The sequence below is a fragment of the Rhinatrema bivittatum genome, chromosome 6, assembly GCF_901001135.1.
Source record: "Rhinatrema bivittatum chromosome 6, aRhiBiv1.1, whole genome shotgun sequence".
In the NCBI taxonomy this organism is placed as follows: domain Eukaryota; kingdom Metazoa; phylum Chordata; class Amphibia; order Gymnophiona; family Rhinatrematidae; genus Rhinatrema; species Rhinatrema bivittatum.
The window spans coordinates 109,514,540-109,533,300 of record NC_042620.1 but is presented as its reverse complement, the minus strand read 5'-3'; the positions used below and the strand labels follow the sequence as shown (position 1 = coordinate 109,533,300).

The 18,761-nt window shown below is 46.1% G+C and overlaps 1 protein-coding gene across 1 annotated transcript in view; it reads right to left on the bottom strand.

Annotated features, from left to right (window-relative positions):
• The window catches only part of GORASP2 (golgi reassembly stacking protein 2), a 103,273-nt gene extending 84,780 nt beyond the window's left edge, over positions 1–18,493 (bottom strand). The window contains exon 1 of the mRNA XM_029605750.1: positions 18,475–18,493. The gene's annotated coding sequence lies outside the window, so the exon portion shown is untranslated. The remainder of the gene's footprint in view (positions 1–18,474) is intronic.
• Positions 18,494–18,761: the final 268 nt, after the last annotated feature.

Here is an 18,761-nt window from a genome sequence, read left to right as displayed (position 1 = left end):
GAAAGGAGTTTTTCATGAGCCTCTCACTCAAAGAAATCCAAGGACCCATCAGAGGTCAAATTGAGGAGTGAATTCACATTCATTCCTGGGAAGAGGAGAGAAATATTAACCACCACATAATATATTTCCTATATTAACCACTACATATCATCAGGATATATTGGAGGAGTTTGGATGAGGAGTATTTGTCTGAATCAAGGTATGACAAGTGGGATTGTATTGTATGCCATCTAAATTTAGTGAAGAGTTCTATTCCACCAGTTCTGGGAAGGAGCTCCAAAACTACCCCTGCAATTGGAAAGGGATGTGGAAACAGAAAAGTAACTTAAGACCTTAGGAAACCATCACAGATTTATGGGAACCGAATTATGTCATGGATTTCGTGGAACAGAGACTTGAATATTGTAAATTACTTCATTTCTGAGGTAATTATCAGTAAAGGTATGTTTGAACCTCATTCATCATGCAGCATGATTAATACTGTACATGTTAAAGACTTTTATACAATGCTCAGGGTCTTGGAGATCAGTCTCCCCCCCTGACAGGGAATCTTGGAACTCGGAAAGGGGCTTTAGCAAGTGACTGAGAAAATCTAAATAGTTTAAGCCCTGAAGAATTACTGCTGTCTTCTCTGCTCCACTTCCGCTCCGCCATCAGGTCTGTGCTCTCCTGGGAAACTTGATTTCACTTCCGGATCTGCTGCTGGTGTCCCTGCTCTTCTGGGGTCCTGACATTGCATCCTGATTCACAGCTTGAGTCCATGCCCTCCTAGGGGACACAATTCCACCTCCAGATCCACCGCTGTTCTCTGGGGGACTCCAATGTCACCTTCTGATCCACTACTGGGGTCTGCACCCTCCTGGGGGACTCAGTTTTGCCTCTGGGATCCTTGCCCTCCTGCATCTATGCACAGCTACTGTTCCTGAGCTTTTCTTCCTCAAAAAGAGGGGCTTCCTTTGCTTGGGTTTACAGCTTCACTCAATTCATAGCTTTGTCATTGTTTAGAGATTCAAGTTCTTAATCATTTCAGCTCACTTAAGCTCATAGCCAGTCATTTGTTGTTACCTAGCCTAGAGAGACCACCTCTGCTCAGCCAAAATGCTAAGCCCCAAACAAGCTTATGGAAAAAATAAGTGCAAGCTCTTCTATTTATCAAAAAGACTAGCATATGATTTTAACACACAGATTCAAATTTTTTTTAACTCCCCATGCAACAAGATATGCTAATTCACTGGGTGTTAAAAGTGGGGAGACTGAGTTAAAATGTGCATCACACACTTTAACTCTACTAGGGGGAGGGGGAAGGGAGGAGACCAGGGAAGAAAGAGACTGTGCTGAGAGTAAATAACAAAGATAGTTGGATAAATCATATTTATCTGGTTATTTGGCCATGGCTAACTGCTGCCCGCTTAGCCGAATAAGTAAGGACTTATCTGGCTATCTGGCCACAGTTAGCTCCTGCCACTTAGCCGGATAAGTCAGTACTTATCTGACTAAGTGGCAGCGGAGTGGGAAAGACTTCTTTTTTGTGATGTTATGCACAGCAGTGCTGGAAATTTAATTCCCATCTCTGACCAAGAGTTACGTTTCCAATGCTAAGAAAATCCAGGATAGAAAGTACACCTCCCTTCTTTGGGGAGTACTACTTTACTTTATGCCCTCATCTGCATGCGATTTCCATGCAAGGGTGCTAATCAGGTCTCACATTTTTCAATGCACATTTTGGGAGCATAAAACTTGCTGGGAGGCAAGATGGTGGTGTGAGACCGGGTTAGGTCACTGCTACATGTTTTTCCTCAGTAAACTGATTTTCTCTGGAGTTATGCCATCTAAAAGAAAAGGGAAGATTCTGATTTCCCCCCAAGATGCATCCTTCTTACCTGGGCAATAGTTTATAACCTCCTTCGAACCTGGTTCGGCAGTGCAAACAGAGACTGCTGGCTCCATTGTGAGTGTGGGTAAAGGAGTGCCTGACTCACCAGGAGAAGTTTCTCTCAGTCCTCTGGATCTTTGTTTCCCGTCGGCTGAGAGATCTGCCCCCCCATTGCAACTCGTGGTGCTACAGGATAATGTGCGTTCAGCACCAGCAACGATGGGAGAGCCTGGAAGGCTGGGACTCAAGCAGCCATTATCATCTTTGCCACTTGAAGACTTTGGGGGACTAAGTTTTGCCACATGCCTGGTTTCTTCCTGCCCCATTGTGGATAGGGGAGAGTTGACAGAGTCATCAGTTTCGGTACCGGTTGATATCACAGGTTCGGCACATCGTGAGGCCCTGGTGAGTTTTTCCCTTCTCTAGTTAAGCCAGCAGTGGTCGCTTTAGATGCCTTATGGAATTTGATGGCAGGCTTTGGAAGCTCTTTGAAGGAATGTAACACAAAGATTGACTATCTAATAAGGTGGACATTATGGTGAATAATTATGATCTTCAGCTTGGGGAAATAAAGTCTAAGATTCTGCCTACTGAGATTGCCATTGGAAATATTCAGACCTCTAACTCTTCAGTGGTCAAGGAATCTTGCAGAATTGAGCTTCTTGAAAATCACATTAGACATTTGAATTTGAGATTTTTTAATTTTCCTAGGGTGGTGGGTGAGAATCCTTAGCATATTCTGAGGAATTATATGCCTGAGATTCTTCATGTTCATTCCGATAAGGTTCTCTTTATTAATAAAGTTTATTTTCTTCCATCTCTTAATAGAGTGAGTTGTCAGCAGTCTCAGTCTGTTCAGCTACCTAATGTTACTGCTAATGTGACTGATCTCCTGGAAAATTCAGACGCCGAGATTTTTGAGCGCTCTACGTTGCTTGTTTCTTTCCTTTCTGAACAGAATTTAAGTGACGTGGTGAAAAGATATTTCAGGAACATTTCCTCTTTATTTCATGAACAGATGATTCATATTTTTCCTGATTTTACTCATTCTATGCAAGAGAGAAGGAAAGATTTTCTTGCTCTTAGGCTGCAGGCTATTTCTTTGGAGTTTTCTTTCATTCTTAGATATCCCTGTAAATGTGTTATTAGCTAAGGCTGCAGGCTATTTCTTTGGAGTGTTCTTTCATTCTTAGATATCCCTGTAAATGTGTTATTAGATAAGAACATAAGAAATTGCCATGCTGGGTCAGACCAAGGGTCCATCAAGCCCAGCATCCCGTCTCCAACAGTGGCCAAACCAGGCCACAAGAACCTGGCAAGTACCCAAACACCAAGAAGATCCCATGCTACTGATACAATTAGTAGCAGTTAATGGACATCTCCTCCAAGAACACATCCAAACCCTTTCCGAACCCAGCCATACCAACTGCACCAACCACATCCCCCAGCAACAAATTCCAGAGCTCAACTGTGCATTGAGTGAAAAAGAATCCTCTCCAATTAATCTTAAATGTGCTACTTGCTAACTTCATGGAATGCCCCCTAGTCCTTCTAATATTCAAAAGTGTAAATAACCGATTCACATTTACTTGTTCAAGACCTCTCATGATCCCAAAGACTTCTATCATATCCCCCTCAGCCGTCTCCTCTCCAAGCTGAACAGCCCCAACCTCTTCAGCCCCTCCTCACAGGAGAGCTGTTCCATCCCTCCATCACTTCGGTTGCTCCTCTCTGCACCCTCTCCATCGCAACTACATCCTCCTTAAGATGTGGCGACCAGAATTGTACACAGTATTCAAGGTGCGGTCTCACCATGGAGCGACACAGAGGCATCACGACATCCTCCGTCCTATTAACCATTCCCTTCCCATAATGACTATTTTGTATTTTTCCTTCCTGAGCAACTTAAGTCTTTCATCAATTCCAGGAGTATCATAACTTCTCCTGGATCCCAATAGGTTTAGTTATTGATCCATCTTGATGTATCACTGCTTGTAATTCATGTTAGGCTTGTTCCTTTCTTTTGTTTAATTTCCTTATTTATCCTAATGTTTTTCTGCCTCTTCCCCAACATTGTTACTTTTTAGAGCTATATGAACTATGATGTGTTTACTTGTTTATTTTTTCTTTTTTTGCTTTGTATTGTAAATCATTGATCATCCATCTTTTTTTTTTGTAAGTTGTATTCCTTTCTTTAATGTATAAATTCAATAAAGAAATAGTTAAAAAAAACCAACAACTCCTTGCTACGTTGGCAGTAAGGTTTATGCTCGCAAAATGTGCGTTTAAATGAGGGTTAAGCTGTGCATTCGGCTGAACGCACCTTTCTGCATCAGTCTGTTAGAGATGTTTTCTTTCATCATAATTATAATTGTTTCTTTATTTCCTGCTTTTCCATCTGAGGCATTCAAAGCATGTTACAACAGATTTGGGTATTTCAATTCAGTCAGTATATATTACAATTCATAGGCAATGTTTAGATATTATAAATATAGCTACAAATAATACAAGTGCCAATACAGGATAAGTATAGTTAGAGTAAAGCTTAAAATAATTAATAAAGAGGCACTAAGCTGGATGAACACTGGGATTTGAAACTCCTGCTTGTCTGTCTGGCTCTGACATAGCCGAATAAAAACTTATAGGGTCACTTTCCAACTCGCGTTATGGCATTTTCACATGCGAAAAATGCCTTAACGAATTCGAAAAGCGCCATAACGCATGGGGCGATGCTATTTTTTAAAAGGGGAGGGATTGGAGAGGAGTTGGGGGCAGGACCTTTGTAAAAGTGGGGTGGTTTTGCGAAGCCATAACGCATGATATTGCACAGTTTTAACACCAAAAATAACTACACCTTTTTCATTAGCGTTAAGCTGTGCAATATGCCCATAACACAATTTGTGATTTTTTCGCAAATTCTGTTTTGGGCATTTTTAGGCTGGGGAAGGGCCTGAGGGGGGGGGGGGGGGGGGGAGAGAGAGAGCCTCTAGGAATGGCACCATAGTAAGCAGCTATTTATGCTACTATAGGAGGCCCATCTAGTAACTCGAGGTGAAGTTTAGGAAGTAGTATAGGGGTTAGGGGCCACTTTTACATGCAGAGTGAGACGTAAGAACAGAACAATGCACTTTTGAGAAGATTTAGTGTCTTTTGGAGTGAGGACACATCAAGCTAGGGTGAGAGAACATTGTACAAATCTCATCATTGTGTGAGTTTCCTCACTCCGAAAGACACTAAATCTTCACAAGAGTGTACTGTTCTGTATGTAGCTGAATAACTTTAGGACAGCCAAAAATCAGCCCTAAAGTTAACTGGATAAACTCACAGTGCTGGAATAGTTCTGCGGAGTCCAGGGCTTTCTGGCCGCACCTTCCTTTAGCAGTGTCTTCCTCTTAGTAAGTTGCAGGTAGGATCAGCATGAATGTGATGTAGTTTGGATCTATGGAGGTGCTCCTGAGTGCTAAGCCTTTGGCATCAGACCCTTTGGTGGGAGGGCTTGCTTCCAACCCAGACGTTAAAGAGTCAAGTGCTTACAAATCGGATGAGCAGGTGGGGAAGGAACCTTTCCAGCTCTGTTTCCAGTGGGCTGCAATGGACTGGGGTTTTTCAGCATCATTAGTGCATGGCGTCGGGTGGAGGAGACTGGAGCAGGATGGAGGAATGGCTCAGCACTCACCCCTTACTGCCATTATGTGCTACTTGTGGAGTTCTTTGTCCAGTCCTTTAAAGGATCAGAAGCTTGCAGATGAGGTGAGTGGATTGTGGAGGAGCCTTTTTGGCCTGATTCTGATGGTTTGCAGTGGACTGGGGGGCATCGGCAGTGGTGCATGGCATCTGGCAATAGGAGGGAGGCCCAGGATGGAGGACTGGCCCAAAATTCACTTCTGCTGCTGCAGTGTGCTCTTTGTGGAGTTCTTTAGCCCAACCCATAAAGTAGGGGTGGCCAACCTTTCACACATCAAGAGCCAAGAAATCAGGATGCAAAATATCAGAGGCCCTCATATTTCCAAAAGAGAGGAGGTGGGGAGCCCCCCTTCCAACAATATCTTTCCCTCTCTCAATCCATCCACCCTATCCCCATGGCTTCCTTCAATTACATCCTGTTCCTAGCAGGTCTTGCTTTCTCAATCCTAAATCCTGTCCTTACATGTCAATCTCATTATGTTCCCATTAGTCTCTCTCTTAATCCCCCCACAAGTCTCTCACAATTCTTCACCCTATCCCTCTGAGTCTTTCAATTCTTTCATTCTGTTCCTGCCAGTCTCTCTCTCTCTCTCTCAATTCCTCATCCTCTCCTCACTAGTCTCTCAATTTTCCCACCCATCTCTCAGTCCCATCCTGACAGCCAATCTCTCAATCTTCCCACCAATCTCTCTTAATCCCCCCACTCTTTCCCCACCAGTCTCAATCCTCTCATCTTGTCCCCACCAGTAACTCTCAATACTCCCAACTTGTCCACACCTGTCTCTAACCAGCATTTTCTTTCTTTCCCCCTTTGCTCTGCCTAATATCTGTTTTTCTCTCTTGTCCCCATCACTCTCTCAATCGCCCCAACACAATATTCCCCAAACCACACAAGAAAAGTAACAGGGGCTTAGCGGCGCCAGCATTAACACTTCCCTCCCCATCCCATGTGCTACTCTGTCCACCTCTCCTCACCCTATATCTATCACCAATAACTCCCCTGCCCCCACCATCTCTTACTCTCTCCCTCTGATCCCTCCCCTCCAGTGTTTTCTTTCATACAGCTCCACCATTGCCCCTTCTGGTTCTCACACCCACCATCTCTTCCCAAAATTCACCTCTTTTCAAGTCACTCTCCCCAGAAGCATTCACCCTATATCTCTTTCAAATCTTTCCTTCTCCAACACCATTCCTGGCTCTCTAATTCCTCTATGCAATTGCACATCTAGCTTCCATCATCCCTTCTGGCTCAGTTATCTCCTCCCCCTTCACCCCCTCTAATTTGCTCTCTTGCTCTCCCTTTTACTTTCACTACCTATGATTGATGACAATCCTCACCCTCCCTTCATTTTCACTCCCTCTGGAACTTTCACACATCCCTGTCACTACCTCTGCTTCATTGTGATGCTATTTCTGTTTTTTCACCCTCCATTCACCACTGACTTTCTTGCTGACATTCTCTCCCCCTCTTGGATTTCTCTTCTTATGAATCTCTTCTATCCCCATCCCTGGCTCTCTTATGCCACTTCCACTCCCCACATATGGCTCTCATACAACACCTTATACCAGCCATCTCTCTCTCTCTATCTCTCTCTCTCCACCCAAGCACTGGCGCCCTCACATCTTCTGCAGAATATGTGGCAGCATGGATCTTAGAGAGGAATAAGGTGTCAGTTGGTCCAATTTCAATGCTGACTTCAGGGAAATAGGGAGGGAAACAATATTCACCTGTAATCTTCTCTACAGCATAAGCTCCTCCTTGTGCTGTTCTTCTCAATTCTTGCAATATTCACCTCTTTTCATGTCACTGTCCTGAGAAGCATTCATCCCCTCTTCTACCACTTCTCCTTCAAGAATTCACTTCATTCACTCCTTCCCAAGTATTCAACAACTACATTCAGTCCCTTCTCCTCTCATCCCCTTTCAGCATTCACCCCTTTCTCTTGCCACAAATTATTCTGGCCTGGCTGGAGCTTTGAGTGACCCCCTCCTCTTCAGCTGAATCCTAAGTCATGTGGTCACATTGAGCTATTGGGCCTGGGACTATGTACACTCCAGTCCTTCCCCTCCAGACAGCAGACCAGAGAAGAGCCCTCTTCTCCGGGTAGCAGAAGGGATGGGGGGCTTGGACAGGATGGGAAGGGCTGGAACAGGGAGCAGTCCTGTCAGCTCCAATTTTACCTGCTCCTGTCCTCCATTGCTGTTGATTGCAGATAGGGGTGGGGTGGAGAATAGGGGTGAATAGTAGAGCAGGAATAAACAGAGAAAATGCTCTGATCCCTTCCTCAGCCCCTCCCTTCTGTCTGTGTACCAACCAGCAGTGCTGTCAGGTCAGGAGGGGGAGGTGAGACAAGACTGGAGCAGAATGGCTCTGCTCCACTCTGTTCTATTGTGGTGCTTCCTGTTTGTATGTGGTGGCCATATGGGGGTATATTATGTATTATGTCATAGAACACACATAACAATATTACAAAAACAAAATTTAGTTTACTAAATGTTGCTAATATATGGATAATGGAACAGCAAAGATAAGTAATATAAAAAATGAATACAGTATCTCAGTAAGCCATACATAAATCAATACAGGTAAATAGGACTAAATTAATACAGACAGAAATACAGAAATAAAGATAAGATATTATACAATGGACACTTCCCTTATAAGTCTTCCTTCTACAAGCCAGTGTCCTTGAAAACCTGGAAGACTGCGAGCCCAGGAACCCCAAAAGGAAGCAGCTGCTTCACCCTTTGCTGTCTTTGGATCATCCAAAGAAAATAGGCAAATGCAACTCCTTATATATCTTATTTTTTGGACCTAACCTCAGGGTTTGCAAGCACTAGGTACTTTGCTTGAACTTTAGCAAAAGATTTACAACCAGCTTCCGGCCGATTCAATAAAGTCCATGGGAGAGCCGGCGATCCGAGGCGAGCACCCGCTCTCCCGACACGTGCCCAGGCACCTCTCCTGGGCACGCGATTATTTAAATTAGGGCCCGCGCTAATAAGGAGGCACTAGGGACACTAGTGCATACCTAGCGCCTCCTTATTGGCGGAAGCGGCGGCTGTCAGCAGGCCTGACAGCTGATGCTTAATTTTACTGGCATCAGTTGTCAAACCCGCTGACAGTCATGGGTTCGGAAAATGGACACCGGCAAAGTTGAGCATCCATTTTCCAACCCGCGGGCAGATTTATTTATTTATTTTTTTACTTTTGAGGCCTCCGACTTAATATCGCTATAATATTAAGTCGGAGGGTATACAGAAAACAGTTTTTTCTGTTTTTCTGTACAGTTGCCCGGTGCTTTCTGAAATTAACGCCTGCCTTTGGCATTAATTTCTGAGAGTAAAATGTGCAGCTTGGCTGCACATTTTACTTTCTGTATTGCGGGTGACTAACAGGCTTGTCAACATGCATTTGCATGTGATGAGTGCTATTAGTTTTGGAGGGCTTGGCCACGCATTTTCCATGCGCTATTACCCCTTTCAGTATAAGGGGTAATGATAGCGCGTCAAAAACACGCGGCCAAACGGGGGCTAAATGGTGCGCTCAGCTGAGAGCACCATTCTGTATCGGCCTGCTTGTTAGGAAGGTATTTCAGTACTAGTCTTTGAACTTCTTAGTTGTTAAGAGACACCAGATGTCTTTTGAGGTCTTTATTTGTTCCTAACAATCAGGTTTAACTTACACACCTAGTTTATTATTTTAAATTGTTACCGTACTATGATGGCACACGAGTAATTTGTATTCCCTGTACGTACCAGGATCAGTCCAGACTGCTGGGTTATGCCTCCCCTCCAGCAGATGGAGTCAGAGAGAAAACTGAAAGCACCCCCTAGATATACTGGTGTGCCACCTGCCAGCCCTCAGTATTTCCTCTGACTCCAGCAGATCGGGAGACATAACCTGCGGTCCTGTTCTGACTAAATTTCCTATCAGGTGTTTTCTTCTATTTTACTAATTAAATTTTCCAAACTGTCTAGATCAACGCAGGGGGAGACTTTGTTCTCTCTAGTTTAAAAAAAAAAAAAGAAAATACTTATTTAAGTTACTAAATTGTCAGTAGATGTTCTATTGGGCTTTAACTGGTTATTAAGGCAGGCGTGGAGAGCTTGGCTCTCCCTCTTTACCCGGATTCAGTGTCCCTTGGTCTTGGGGGAGAGTTTACCGGTGGGCCGGTCACCCTCCCCCCCTCCTTAGGAGTGTATTCTACCAGTGCTCTAGTAGCTGAAGAGGGCTCTTTAAAAAAAAAACAAAAAAAACAAAAAAAACCTTCTCGAGCACTTAAGTCCTGTTGGCGACAGGCTGTGCTAAATTCGTAAGCCCTAGCCTGCCGTGCACACCAGGGACTCCGGAGGGGGTGGATTTTATTTCACCCGGCGATTTTGGCGCGCTTGTAGAGCTTACCTTTGGCGCGTTTTTTTCTCCCTGCTCTCCGAATGCCGCGGTCTTCGGCCTGCACGGCCTGTGGTAGGGCGGGGGCGCGACTCTCCAAGGAGGGCCTCTGCTCCCGTTGTATTCCCGGGGGCGAGGGACCCTCCCAGGGGCCGAGCGCTGCCCGCAGTGGCACTTTAGCTTCTTCTTCGGCGAGGCAGGGGAGACTGGCTGCCGCGCGGTTGTCAGCCCCGCCTCCCTGTGAGAGGGAGCCGGCGGCCATTTTGACCACGCGGCAGCCTGCGGATTTGCAATCAGAGGATGGGGAATCCTCTCCTCCCTCGCCGCCTGCCTTAAGCCCGCGCAGTGGGGCTGACCCCGATGGTCCTCAAGCCACTCCCCCCACGGGTTCCAATAAAAGGAGAGTTCCCTTTTCCTCTAAATTTGTTCTTTTAATGCACCAGGCATTTTTAGAGGCAGAGGCAGGCTGGGATCCAGATGAACCCCCTCCCGCGAAGGTTTCTAGGGGGTCCCCTATCACAGATAAAGCTGGGGTTCTTGGAAAAGCGGGGACTTCTGTGGGAGCCGGAAATGTACCTATAGGGGGTACGGGTGCGCCGGGAGCCCTTGATTTCTTCCAGGGCTCTCCGGATGCCGCGGGGGCAGAGCTCTCGGACGCACAGGAGGCTCTAGAAGGGGATGACCCCGAAGTTTTGCGCCTGTTTGGCAAGGATGAGCTTAACTTTCTCATCCAGCATGTGCTGAAGGAATTGGAGATCCCCGCGCCGCAGCAGGACGCAGATACATCTACAGGGGATGTAGCGATGGCGGGTCTGAGGGCCCCCCCGCGAACTTTTCCCTTACATCCCAAGGTGGTACAGCTTGTATCTAAGGAATGGGAGGTCCCAGAGGCATCCCTGCGTGTTAGCAGGGCAATGAATAAGTTATATCCTCTGCCCTCACATTCTTTGGAGACTTTTAAGGTTCCTGCCGTGGATTCGGCGGTCACCGCGGTGGTTAAACATACTACCATTCCGGTCACGGGGGGAGTAGCCTTAAAAGATCTTCAAGATAGAAAGTTAGAGGTGCTTTTGAAGCGCATTTTCGAAATAGCGGCCCTGGGTGTCCGTGCGGCGGCTTGTAGCAGTATGGTGCAGAGAGCTACTCTCCGCTGGGTTCAGCAATTGCTTACCACACAGGAGCTCCCGCCCGCCGAGGCGGAGCAGGCCAACTGTGTGGAAGCGGCGGTCGCTTACACAGCGGACGCATTGTATGATCTGTTAAGAACCTCTGCCCGTACTATGTCTTCGGCGGTCGCTGCTCGGAGGTTACTTTGGCTTCGCCGTTGGTCGGCAGATGCCTCCTCCAAGTCACGTCTAGCCGCTTTCCCCTTTAAGGGGAAGTTATTGTTTGGTGAGGAATTGGATCAACTCATCAAGGACCTGGGGGATAATAAGGTATATAAATTGCCGGAGGACAAGCCCCGGCAGTTTCGACCTTTCGGGAATGTGCGATCCCGGTTCCGAGGGCAGCGCAGATTTCACTACGGTAGGGGTGGCTCCTTTTCCCAGAAACAACAAGGCCCGAGGTCTCAATCATGGTCTCCTTCCTTTCGAGGCAGGCGACCGCAGCGATTGGGATCCTCCCAGCAATTGCCCGCCGGGTAACCCTCGCAATGAAGGCGCGCTGACCCATTCCTCCTTCCCCCGAATCGGAGGTCATTTGTCCCTGTTTTGGGAGGAGTGGGTCAAAATCACGTCAGATCAGTGGGTCCTCGACGTGGTACGTTACGGTTACGAGTTGGACTTTGCTCGGCCCCTCCAGGACTTTTTTTATGATATCTCCTTGCGGGCCTCGAGAAAAGCAACTGGTTATCGCGCAAACGGTAAACCACCTACGGGCCCTCGGAGCAGTGCTACCCGTTCCCTCGGACGAGGCGAGAACGGGCCACTATTCCATTTACTTCCTAGTCCCAAAGAAGGAAGGTACGTTCCGTCCTATTCTGGATTTAAAGCGAGTAAACAAGGCCTTGCGTGTTCCCCGGTTTCGTATGGAAACTCTAAGGTCTGTTATTGCGGCCGTCCACAAGGGAGAATTTTTGGCTTCTTTGGATCTAGCCGAGGCGTATCTCCACATCGGAATCCGGGAACGGCATCAGAGATATCTGAGATTCATGGTGTTGGGAGAACACTACCAGTTTTGCGCCCTTCCATTCGGCCTAGCTATGGCTCCGAGAGTGACGTCGCGGCTTTCCTGCGACGTCAAGGAATATTGGTGCATCCCTACCTGGACGATTGGCTCATCTGGGCGAAATCAGAGAGCGAGTGCAACCGGGCAGTCCAGTTGGTGATACAGCAACTTCAGTCGCTAGGCTGGGTGGTCAACTTTGCCAAGAGCCAGCTGCTTCCGAGTCAACAGTTAGAATTTTTGGGAGCACGTTTCGATACCTTGGTAGGCAAGGTTTTCCTGACTCGGCAGAGAATGGAGCATCTGATGTTTCAGGTACAGAGACTTCTGGATCTCCCGTTGCCCACGGCCTGGGATTATTTGCAAGTCATTGGACATATGGTGTCTACTCTGGAGATGGTGCCGTGGGCTTTTGCTCATATGCGGCCGTTGCAAAGGGCTCTCCTTTCTCGCTGGGACCAGAAATCCGAGGATTACGGAGTGCAGTTGCCGCTGTTGGAGCCGGCGCGGTCCAGCTTAGCGTGGTGGTTGGTCCCGGACAATCTTTTGCAAGGAGTGGACCTCGAGCCCCCCCCCTGGATCATAGTGACGACGGATGCCAGTCTGACCGGCTGGGGAGCAGTCTGTCAATCACGAGCGGTGCAAGGGTCGTGGACCCCTCGTCAAGCTTCTTGGTCCATCAATCGTCTGGAAACCAGGGCGGTACCACTAGCCTTGCGTCAGCTTCTGCCAATGGTACGGGGGCGGGCGGTTCGAGTCCTGTCAGACAACGCAACCACGGTAGCATATATAAATCGCCAGGGCGGCACGAAAAGTCAGCAGGTGGCGGTCGAAGCGTCCTTGTTAATGACCTGGGCGGAACGCTACCTGGCTCGCATCGCGGCCACTCACATCGCAGGCGTAGACAACGTTCAAGCGGATTATCTCAGTCGTCAGTACTTGGATCCCGGGGAGTGGGAGCTCTCGGACCAGGCAATGAGTCTCATCACCCGGCGATGGGGAGTGCCGCGACTGGACTTGATGGCAACTCGGCTAAACGCCAAGGCAGCGCGTTTCTTCAGCCGGAGGCGAGAACACGGATCGGAGGGGGTGGATGTGCTAGCGATTCCATGGCCTTGTCACACCCTACTCTATGTGTTTCCCCCCTGGCCATTAGTCGGCAAGGTGTTAAGACGTCTAGAATCCCATCAAGGTCCAGTGATTCTAGTGGCTCCCGAGTGGCCAAGAAGACCATGGTTTGCGGACCTAGTCAATCTCGCCAGGGACGGGCCCTTACGGTTGGGCCACCTTCCGAACCTTCTTCGTCAAGGACCAGTATTTTTCGATCTAGCAGATCGCTTTTGTCTGGCGGCTTGGCTTATGAACGGAGGCGGTTGAGAAAGAAAGGTTATTCGGAACCGGTTATTTCTACCTTGCTTTGCGCGCGGAGACCTTCTACCACACTTGCTTATGCCAGAGTGTGGAAAGTGTTTGACTCCTGGTGCGCGACCGCCCAAGTTCAGCCTCGTCGTGCGGAGATAGCGGATATCCTTACTTTTCTACAGGATGGTCTGAAGAAGGGTTTAGCTTACAGTTCTCTGAGAGTCCAGGTGGCGGCTCTGGGTTGTTTGAGAGGAAAGATTGAAGGATCCTCTCTCGCATGTCATCCGGACGTGGCCAGATTCTTGCGCGGTGTTCGAAACTTACGTCCTCCGCTCAGATCCCCTTGTCCTTCCTGGAGCTTGAATTTGGTACTCAAGGGCCTCACGGTCGCGCCCTTTGAGCCGCTTAGGCGAGCCTCCTTAAAGGATCTCACCCTCAAGACAGTGTTCTTAGTGGCCATAGCTTCCGCACGTCGGGTATCGGAGCTACAGGCGCTTTCGTGCAGGGAGCCGTTCTTGCGTATCTTGGACTCTGGGGTGTCGTTACGTACGGTTCCTTCGTTCTTGCCTAAGGTTGTATCGGCTTTTCACGTTAATCAGTCTGTGGACTTGCCGTCTTTCACGGAGAAGGAGCTGCAGTCTTCTCATGGTGCCGACTTGAAGCGTCTGGATGTTCGGCGAGTGCTTTTGCAATATTTGGAGGTCACCAATGATTTTCGGCGGTCGGATCACCTGTTTGTGTTGTGGCAGGGGCCCAAAAAGGGTTTACAGGCCTCTAAAGCTACTATTGCCCGCTGGCTGAAGAGCTCGATAGCGTCCACGTACATTGGGTGTGGTAAGTCCGTTCCGGACGGGCTTAAAGCCCACTCTCTCCGTTCACAGGCGTCTTCCTGGGCGGAGAATACTCTGGTCTCTAGCCAGGAGATTTGCAGGGCTGCCACTTGGAAGTCGTTGCATACCTTTGCTCGACATTATCGGCTGATTCTTTTGGCAGCAGTGTGATTCGAGCGGGACTCTCGGGGTCCCATCCCATTTAAGGCGGCTTGGGTACATCCCAGCAGTCTGGACTGATCCTGGTACGTACAGGGAAAGGAAAATTATGTTTCTTACCTGATAATTTTCGTTCCTGTAGTACCAAGGATCAGTCCAGACGCCCGCCCTATTTTGTGCACAAGAGAGTCCGCTCGAGACACTTCTTTGCTCACTGAGCTGTAACACTTGAGCACGGTAAGTGGACTATCCGTCTTTACATTTTAGAAGGTAATGTTTTCCTATTTGTGGTTTGCTTAGTTTGCGCATTGCGTTTTCAATTCTTTGCGCTTTGCTTTTCTGCAGGCGTTTACTGTTTTTTAATGTTACTGCTTGATCTAGACAGTTGCCATGGTTAATTGGCTAAGTGGGCGGAGGAGTTTTTCTCTGCTTTGTTATCCATTATACTGAAGGCTGGCAGGTGGCACACCAGTATATCTAGGGGGTGCTTTCAGTTTTCTCTCTGACTCCATCTGCTGGAGGGGAGGCATAACCCAGCAGTCTGGACTGATCCTTGGTACTACAGGAACGAAAATTATCAGGTAAGAAACATAATTTTCCTATCTATACCACCCATATTTCTCTTTATTGTGCCTTTCTGTAAACCGTTGTGATGGTATTTAACTTAACGACGATATAGAAAATTTTTTAAATAAATATTAGCTCATTGGTGTCAGGGAGTCTCAGGAATAAAGGGGGAAACAAAGATGGTGATAGTGTCATTATAATCCTTGTACTTAAATTATATATATATATTAATCCACAATACTCAATCATCTGTTCTGATCCATATCTCTCTTCGCTTTACAAAGTCTTCTGGGGATCTAGCTAGCTGCCTAAAATTATGTTCTCACACTGCTCCAATCCTTCCCCTATGTCCTCTGCACTGCTGCTCAGTTACCGTGTGGTCAGGAAAGCAAGAGCCAACTTTGCAAATGAAAAAGCCATATGTGGCTCCCAAGCCACAGGTTGACCACCTCTCAAATAAAGGTTTGGGTGCTTGCAAATTAAGAAAAACCTGTCTGGCCCTGCTCCCAATGTGCCACAGTGGACTGGGAGGCATCAGCATCAGAGGTGTACACTGTTAATTGGAGGGAGAGGGTCTAGGATAGAGGACTATTCCAGCACTCACTTATGCTGCTTCCCTGTCACCCTGCCCATTGTGTGTGTCTGAGGGATAGATCAGTCTTTATTTTGAACTGGATGAGTTTATATCAAATAATAAAATGGCCAGCTTTCTGGGGAATATCAGAATCTGGATTCCTTATCTAAAATAGATCAAAGTATTCTACTTTCTTACTTCAGTGCTTCTATTCATACAGTTCAGGATTCAATTAAAATGTAATTTTTGTATTTAAAAACTCCATGTATTCATGTTCAGAAACTCTTGGCTTTGGAATCAAATTAATATTTACATTGCTTTTCCATACGCAAAATAAAAAGGGATTTACTTTGGTTATTTGCAAAGATGGGCACAATAAAAAAAAAAACCAAACAATCTGAACACCCCTTGTTACCTGGAGGTTTATGATCATTGTGAGCCAAATACTATACAGAAGTGCCAGCTCCCTGGAAATTTGATTTATAGTTCACAAGTGTGGATTTTAATGTTTCTGTTTCAGGTCCACACTAATATGCCTTCTTTATAGTGTTGATGCTAACTCCATCTTCTGCAGTTTGTGTTTATAATTTTTTGGGAGAACTGTAAAAGGGCTCTTTGGTAAACATATTCTTTAATATAAAGTGGAATATTCTTGAATAATCCCTTTGGGAGTGTAGTAAATGGCTTCTCCCAGGGGATACAAAAACCCCTGTGGGGAAAAGGAGTAGGGAAGTGTTAGAACTGGAGTCTGGGTATAGATAGCAATAGCAGTTCCTTACTAGGAAGAGAAATCTTCTGCCCAGGTCAGTGAAGGGGAGAACAGTTCAGCCTTGCAGCAGCGTGGCTGAAGAATTCAGATGCTGCTATGTATACTCTGGAACTGAGCTCAAAGTGTGATCTAATATGTTTTAATTCTTTATAATTTCATGTTACATATTTTCAAGAAAACAATTCTTGAGGTGAAAAATATAGAGCCGAACAAATTACAATAATCAAAAGAAAAATAGAGGAAATTATAAACCTATCCAACTCTACTTCAAGTCCACAATAAAACAGGGAGATTTCATTTGCACAATCTAGAGGACAATAATGCAGGTACAAAAGGCTGCAGTTCTAGTGGCTATATCAAATGAACACAAGCATGGTCAGAGAATTAAGGTGTAACAGACTGAGGTGACAATGATAATCCTTACTGACTAACTGTAGGGCAGTTAGTCATAGCAGGTGATGATGTGAGAAAGTCAAATCAATGTTGTACTTAGTACGGCCTACTGTTGATTGAGATTAGTGTGGCAACTGAAATCTTTTTGGAATTTTTAAGCTTTAAAATTGGTAGTCTATGCCCTAGTTATAGTGGTCTTAGACTACTCTAATCTCCTTTACTGGGAGCTTCCTGACATTTTACTTTGGAAGCTTCAAGTAGTGCAAAATATGACTGCGAAAATAGTTTTGGGTCGTTCAAGATGGGAATCAGCTGCATCTTTTCTTGTGAAATTGCACTGGTTCCAGTGAGCTTACAGTGTAAATTCATAATTTTGGTGATTTCTTTAAAGATCTTGCAGGGTTTGGGTCCAACACATATGTTTCATAACATTTATTGGAAATTTTCAGTAAGGAATATATGTACACAATATGATTTCCAATTTCAACACCCCCACCCCATCACACCCTCCTCACACACAGTTAAAAATTATGCATTTATAATGAGAGATTTTATATGAAAAAGGCCATTCAAAGCACAGTCTTCTGAGATAAAAATTAGGGATGTGAATTGTGTGCCCGATCGTCTTAACGATCGAAATCGTCTAGCAGGAGAAGAAAATCGTGTTTGGCACGATTTTTTAGTTAAAAAATCGGTTTTTCCGATTAGTGTGCACTAACGGGAATTAGTGCGCGCTAACAGGAAGTTAGCGCGCACTAACAGAAAATGATACAATTTGACACTTTTCAGGTCAGTTAAGGTCAGTTTAGGAATGAATATGTATTCCTATTGGCTGCCCTCTTATTTATTCATGTTACCAAGGTTCCCACTGACAATATATGGGGGATGGGAAATGGAAACAGTTGGTAGCTTGACAAAAAAAATAATGTGATCAGTCAATGTGACTAGAACTTGTGCCCTATCCCTGATACCGGGAGTGTTGTGATCTTCCTGCATGCAGTGCCGTATCCCTGATACTGGGAGTGTTGTGATCTTCCTGCATGCAGTGCCCTATCCCTGATACCAGGGGTGTTGTGATCTTCCTGCACACAGTGCCCTAACCCTGATACCGGGAGTGTTGTGATCTTCCTGCACGCAGTGCCCTATCCCTGATACCAGGGGTGTTGTGATCTTCCTGCACACAGTGCCTTAACCCTGATACCAGGGGTGTTGTGATCTTCCTGCACAAAGTACCCTAACCCTGATACCAGGGGTATTGTGATCTTCCTGCACACAGTGCCCTATCCCTGATACTGGGAGTGTTGTGATCTTCCTGCACACAGTGCCCTAACCCTGATACCAGGAGAGTTGTGATCTTCCTGCACGCAGTGCCCTATCCCTGATACCAGGGGTGTTAGGAGTGAGGTAGGCGAGAATAAGGTAAGAGTAAAATAATATGTTTATTGATATACAATCTTAATAATTCTAAGTATTAAAGGTATACAGTTCTATGCACTAAAATATACAATTCTAAGCATATACAGTTCTAAGCATTAAGAGCAATTCTAAGCATATACAGTTCTAAGTATTAAAAGGTACAGTTCTAAATATTAAAAGGTACAGTTCTTAATATTAAAAGGTACAGTTCTTACAGTTCTTAAGCATCAAAAACAATTCTAAGCATATTCATCTGTATCCGTGCACAATATTTCAGCCAATACTCACAATACCCTTTTCATCAGCCTGTCTCAGAGAGAGAGCCCGGTACAGGCAAAAGGGACCCAGTCACTTCGTACGTCTACAAAGTGACACGCAGTACTTTGCATACCAGCAAAGTGAAAGTATGTTTCTCGCTCTCCCCGTTTTGCAGCCATAGCTGTTCGTCCTTTATAGCCCAATGTCAACAAGTGTGCGTGCCAAACTAGACTGTGTGTTTGTGGGACAGGATTACTCCTTGCCAGCAGTTCCAGTCTAAACAATACTCAAGGATAGATAGTCAGGTCATCTCTACT